Source organism: Oncorhynchus keta, chromosome 2 (genome assembly GCF_023373465.1).
Source record: "Oncorhynchus keta strain PuntledgeMale-10-30-2019 chromosome 2, Oket_V2, whole genome shotgun sequence".
NCBI lineage: Eukaryota > Metazoa > Chordata > Actinopteri > Salmoniformes > Salmonidae > Oncorhynchus > Oncorhynchus keta.
The window spans coordinates 54,628,362-54,635,506 of record NC_068422.1 but is presented as its reverse complement, the minus strand read 5'-3'; the positions used below and the strand labels follow the sequence as shown (position 1 = coordinate 54,635,506).

At 42.8% G+C, this 7,145-nt stretch overlaps 1 long non-coding RNA gene across 1 annotated transcript; it reads left to right on the top strand.

Moving 5' to 3' along the window:
- The first annotated feature begins 1,958 nt into the window (after positions 1 to 1,958).
- Positions 1,959 to 4,773, top strand: LOC127909302 (uncharacterized). Its single transcript, XR_008070707.1, has 3 exons — positions 1,959 to 2,106; positions 4,316 to 4,427; positions 4,524 to 4,773. It is a non-coding gene; the product is annotated as an uncharacterized LOC127909302 (long non-coding RNA).
- The last annotated feature ends 2,372 nt before the right edge of the window (positions 4,774 to 7,145 follow it).

Below are 7,145 nucleotides of genomic sequence, written 5' to 3'. Positions count from 1 at the left end.
CTTGTGTGCAATTTGGTGCATAATCTAGGGGAACAACGTCACACTGCAACATAGGCAGAGTTCCTCTGTCCAGTGTCTGTGTTATTTTGCCCATCCTTAACTTTTCTTTTCATTGGCCAGTCTGAGATATGTCTTTTTCTCTACAACTCTGCCGAGAAGGCCAGCATCCTGGAGTCGCGCTTCACTGTTGATGTTGAGACCGGTGTTTTGCGGGAACTATTTAGCGAAGTTGCCAGTTGAGGACTGAGGCAAATACAGGTGTGCTGAGATTGTAGCGTCATACCCAAGAAGGCTCTAGGCTTTAACTTGTTATGCTGCCAACGGTGCTTCAACAAAGTCCTGAGTAAAGTTAATGAATACTTATTTAAATATGATATTTCAGTCTTTATTTTTTATAAATTTGCAAACATTTCTAAAAAACATTTTTTATTTTGTCATTATGGGGTATTTTGTGTAGATTGGTGGGGTGGGGGAACAATTTAAATAATTTTAGAATAAGGCTGTAAGGTAACGAAATGCGGAAAGAGTCAAAAGGTCTGAATACTTCCCGAATGCATTGTATATGCATGTTTAATTACCCAACCCTAATGTTGATGTTATGCTTGCACAGTTCAAAAGATTTCTGTACAAAATGAAATCATTTATTATACTTTCTCTGTTGCAGACAATACCGCTTGGTTGCGTACTGGATGGAGAGAAACTTGGGAGAGAGAACCGATTTCCTTTGCGGGCTTGTGCCGTTTGAGCATTTCATGACCTGCATTCTTCTGTGGATTGACGTTATGCTGGATTCCAAGAAGTCGATGATTTAAGACATTCATGCCAGGCGGTGTCTGGGCCAGTCACAGAGTGTTCTATCCTTTACCGCCTAGCAAGTGGTACCAGAGCATCAGGGCCTGGACCAACAGCCTCAGTGACAGTTTATACTTCCAAGCAATAAGAATGCCAAACAGCTGCTGACCTACTCACCTGCTGTCGCGTCCTGACCATAGAAAGCCTTTATTTTCTATGGTAGCGTAGGTCAGGGCGTGACTAGGGGGTTAGTCTAGTTTATATTTTCTATGTGGGGTTCTTGGTTGTTTTTTCTATGTTGGGGTTTTGGTATGATTCCCAATTAGAGGCAGCTGGCTATTGTTGTCTCTAATTGGGGATCATACTTAAGTAGCATTTTTTCCACCTGTGGGTTATGGGATATTGTTTATGTTTAATTGCCTGTTAGCACTGCATTGTTGTCACGGTTCTTTTATTCTTTATTGTTTTGGTTTTTCTAAGTTTCACTTTCTTTGATAAAATATGTGGAACTCTACGTACACTGAGCCTTGGTTCGACCACTATTATGAACATCGTGACAGAATATCAAAACAGGATCAAGCAGCATGCCCAGAAGGAGAAGACATTCTGGACTTAGGAGGAAATTATGGCTGGAGACGAAAGCCTTCCGTGGAAGCAGATGCAAGCGGTGAGGGAAGGACAGTGACGACGCAAGCCCAAAGGACAGCCCAAATGTTTGGGGGAGGGGGCACACGGAGTGGTCGGCGACGCTGAGGGGTGAGTCAGGCACAACAATGGGCCTCAGGATTTTTTCACGGTATCTCAATGCATTCAAATTGCCATAGATGAAATGCAGTTGTGTTTGTTGTCCGTAGCTTATGCCTGCCCATTCCATAACTCCACCACCACAATGGGGCACTCGATTCACAACGTTAACATCAATCAGCAAACTGCTTGCCCACCCAACACTTCTCCAGCGTGCCAGTGGCCATCGAAGGTGAACATTTACCCACTGAAATCGGTTACGACATTGGACTACTGTCAACACTGAACTATAGTCAGGTCAATACCTCGGTGAGGACGACATGTGCGCAGATAAGTTACCCGAGACAGTTTCTTAGGTTGTAGAAACACACAGTTTCATCAGCTGTCCTGGTGGCTGGTCTCAGACGGTCTTGCAGGTGAAGAAGCCAGATGTCTCCTGGGCCGGTGTGCACCTGTGTAAAGATCATGCTGTTAATTACCTTCTTGATTTGCCACACCTGTCAGATGGATGGATTATTTCAGCAACAAAGAAATACTCACTAAGAGGGATGTACACAAATTTGTGCATATGTGAGTGAAATACGTTTTTTATGCATGTGTAACATTTCTAGGATGTTTAATTTCAGCTCATGGAACATGGAACCAACACTTTACATGTTGTGTTTATATTTTTGTTCAGTGTAGAATGCTTCTGAGAATTTTCCAGATAAAGCTGATTTCCTCGCATATTTCAAACAAACAGACATAGCTCAAAAACAAAGAACTAATGACAATTACAAATTAACTTAATTTTAAAGATCACAACCTCTTTAACATGACAACATTCATGTCAATAGGAATAACGATAATGTTGTTTTCCATTGTGTAGTCACTCACTATCAAATTAACACAACACAACAAAAATCACTCAATGATTCACTAAAAATGTACCAAGTATAATATATTATACTTAAAAATATTATTTTCTTATAAATGTTGTAAAAAATAACAAATCTGACCAGAGGACAATATTCAGAAAGAATTTCAAAACCCACACAAAGTAGGTTATTTGATTGTTACAGAAGTAAGAATCGTTGTCAATGTAAAAATGCAAACAACTATTTAGAGACAACTTCCCTCAATAAGATTTAGTACAGACTAGGCCGAACACAAAATGTATAAATAGTATCCTACATTGGCAACAATTCAGTGAATTGAATATGGTGGCGGACAGGTTGGTGTTAAACACCAGATTGAGGAGAAAAAAACTGACTCCTACCACTTTTAAAAACAGCTCCAAAACCTCCTACCACATTAACATTAGGACCAGGCCATGTGGTACAAAGGTGAATAGTGGGACTGAAGAGACGCACTCCATTGAAACGTAGGCTCCCCTCACGGGTGTGATTTGGGTGGGCATTCTATTTCTTTGTTTTAGGCCGAGTGTGGTTCCCAATCAGAGGAAGCTGTCTATCGTTGTCTCTGATTGGGAATCATACTGAGGCAGCCTTTTTTCCCACCTAATGTTGTGGGTAATTATTTATTTTCTGTGTATGCCACGGTTGCATCACGTTCGGTTTCTGTTTACCTGTTTTTTGTGAAGGTTTCACTTTATTGACAAGGTGGAATTACATGCACACTGTGCCTTGGCTCATTTATGACAGGGAGTTTGAAGACAGTGAACATGATAGTTGTGTTCTCCCTGTGCTTCCTCCTCTCTCTGCTTTCTCCTCTCCATGTTTCTCCTCCTCTCCCTCCATTCTCCTCTTCCATTTCACTCTCCTCTTCCTCTCTCCCTACACTCTCCTCTTTCTCCCTGCTTTCTGTTGCCGAGCCCTCACGCTCCAAATCATATCCCTCGCTTACACTGACCTAGAGGAACAGAGAGAGACAAGCGGAGCAACAAATAGGATACACCTGTGGTTAGGAACATAACCTCTCTCTCCCTCTCTCTCCCTCTCACACTGTCTCCCTTCCTCATACTATATTCATCATCACCTCTTAGGAGGTTTTCATAATAAATTGTGTGACACAGTTACATGTCTCTCATTCCACACACACACAGTAAACAGTGTCATAATGAGCTATACAGCACTTTCAATCACAACTCTGTTATGAAGCCCTTGGTGGCCAGATTGTTTCTCAGTTCATGGTGTGCGTTTGTATGTCAGACATGGAAAATCAGACAAGATAGAGTACACAAAAAGACATTAATGAATATGTTCATAGATGGGTCAGATTATAACCATAAAAGCTATATAGGGTACACACACATAAAGACCCATGGTGAGATTACTTTTCATAGATAGAAAGTCGTCAAAGCATGTGGCGCAACGGTTTACAGATTCAACACATCAACTATTGTTTATTTAGGATGTTGAAAGTAAAATATTACAAAAACAACATGTTTAGAAACAGGTTTATAATCATTTTTCATCTATTTCGATTGGAATAGTTAGCTGGTTGTTTTTGTAGGGAGGGAGTGACGATCAAGAGACAGCGTCGTGAGCAAAGAACAATATTGCCTCCAACTCAAATTTTCTTGCTTGACAGACCAACTACAGAGTTTGCTGATATGAATTGATTTAGTTATGAAGCATCGGTAGAAACAGGACAAAACAAGCAAATTGTTAGCTGGCTATGTCAACAAATATCACTGCAACTCAATATCATATGAGCTCCATGTCACATCTGCTCCAGCTATGCCCTCTGGTGTTCATCTGGTGGCTTCTTGACCTGCAATTACTCCCCCTGTACACTCTCTCTCCCTCCCTCTCTGTGATTGTGTCGTTGGAGACAGGTGTGCTGGAGTCAAAGCAGATCCCTACCAGCTGCAACTTGTTCCATAAGAAATACCTCTACAAATACTCTGTCCTGCCACTTCCACTCTGCCAGACTGTAATCTCTGCTCAGTCAGTTCATGATTCTAGCCATATATGATTATTCAAGATCCTGTTACTCTGCTGTGCCTGTTTCCCTGCCTGACACTGTCTATCCTATTATTGCAGTTACCGCTCTGTCTCTGGCTCCTGTTCCACATCTCATCACCCAACTACCTTGCTCTGGATTTTACTCACCACTACCTTGGATTCCCCTCAGGACCTGTTTACCCTGTTCTACTCAGCTAACTCCAACCTCAGTCTCCACATCTGTTTTTTCTAAAAACTCATCCGAACTTCCCCGAAACTGAACTCTATATCTCCCTGTGTAACAATAAATATTTTGGTCCATTTACCGCTTAACAATCCACTGCACGGGCATATACCCTAAAACGACAGTGACAATGTCAAATAATAGGAAAACAAGATGATGTACAGCCTATGAATATCTATACCTAGCAAACATGACAAACCATGACCTTAGCCCAACAGAGACACACAAATGACTCTAATCTCCATTTAGGTGGCTGGTTGTCTGTGTGGCTAGCTAGTGACAGCTGAGGTTGCCGCTTTGCAAGCGCAGGCCAAATGTACTGCTACACAACTTTTCTTGCCTGACAGACACGCTAGCTATAGCAAGCAGCTTGGGCCGATTCTATATGTATTACATTGGTGGAAAAAGGACAAAACAACCAACTAGTTAGCTACACACTGCAACTGTTTACTTGAGACAGAGCAATCAATCGTGCTCCACCGCTGATGTGCTCACCAACCAAGTGATCAAGACAGGATTAGCTCATCTGAGAGTTATTCCCCAAGTTTCACATCAAACATCAACACCAAGCATATAGGGTATATATACAAATGTATGTGGATACCCCTTCAAATTTGTGTATTTGGCTATTTCAGCAATTTGCATTGCTGACAGGTGTATACAAATTGAGCACACAGCCATGCAACATCCATAGACAAACATTGTCAGTAGAATGACCCTACTGAAGAGCTCTGTGACTTTCAACGTGACACCATCATAGGATGTCAAATTTCTTCCCTGCCGTAACTGTAAGTGCTGTTTTTGTGAAGTGGAAACGTCTAGGAGTAACAACAGCTCAGCCACAAAGTAGTAGGCCACACAAACTCACAGAACGGGACCCCCGAGTGCTGAAGCGCGTAAAAATCGTCTGTCCCAGTTGCAACAATCACTACCGAGTTCCAAACTGCCTCCGGAAGTAGTGTCAGCACAAGAACTGTTCGTCTAGAGCTTCATGAATTGGGTTTCCATGGCCAAGCAGCTGCACACAAGCCTAAAATTAACATGCACAATGCCAATGGTCGGCTGGAGTGGTCTAAAGCTCTCCGCCATTGGACTGTAGAGCAGTGGAAACACTCTGGAGTGATGATTCACGCTTCACTATCTGGCAGTTATATGAACGAATCTGGGTTTGGCGGATGCCAGGAGAATGCTTCCTTCCCCAATGCGTAGTGCCAACTGTAAAGTTTGATGGAGGAGAAATAATGGTCTTGGGATGGTATGGGCTAGGCCCCTTAGTTCTAATGAAGGGAAATCTTAACGCTACAACATACAATGACATTCTAGAGGATTCTTTGCTTCCAACTTTGCGAAAACAGTTTAGTGAAGGCCTTTTCCAGTTTCAGCATGACAATGCCTCCGTGCACAAAGTGAGGTCCATACTGAAATGGTTTGTCAAGACAGGTGTGAAAGAACTTCAATGGCCTGCACAGATCCCTGACCTCAATCCCCATCGAACAACTTTGGGATGAATTGAAAAACCGACTGCGAGCCGTGCCCGACTTGCTCCAGTGGCTGAATAGAAGCAACTCCCAGCAGCAATGTTCTAATGCCTAGATGTACCTCCACTGTACACACATCCTACCATACATACCCTTGTCTGTATACTATGCCCTGAATCTATTATACCATGCCCAGAAACCTGTTTCTTATATTCTTTGTTCCAAGAGTAATAGATGACCAGTTCTTATAGCCTTTAGCCGGAAACCTATCCTACTCCTCCTCTGTTCCTCTGGTGATGTAGAGGTTAACCCAGTCCCTGTAGCCCCCAGTGCCACACCTATTCCCCAGGCAGAGGGGGAGGAGTTGCAATCTACTGCAGAGATAGCCTGCAGAGTTATGTCATGCTATCCAGGTCTGTGCCCAAACAGTTCAAGCTTCTACTTCTAAAAATTCACCTTTCCAGAAATGTCTCTCACTGTTGCCACTTGTTATAGACCCCCCTCAGCCCCAAGCTGTGCCTTGGACACCATATGTGAATTGACTGCCCCCCATTTATCTTCAGAGTGTGTACTGTTAGGTGACTGGGATATGCTTAACACTCTGTTCGTCCTAGAATATTTGGTAGATGCCCTCAATCTCACACGGATTATCAAGGAACCTACCAGGTACAACTCTAAATCAGTAAACACGGGAACCCTCAAGGATATCATCCTGACCAATTTGCCCTCTAAATACACCTCTACTGTTTTCAACCAGGATCTCAACGATCACTGCCTCATTGCCTGCATCCGTAATGGGCCCGCTTTCAAAAACCACCCCTCGTCACTGTCAGGCACTCCATAAATCCCTTCAGTGAGCAGGCCTTTCTAATCGACCTGGCCCGGGTATCCTGGAAGGATATTGACCTTATCCCGTCAGTAGAGGATGCCTAGTTATTCTTTAAAAGTGTTTCCTCACCATTTTAAATAAGCAAGCCCCATTCAAGAAATGTAGAACTA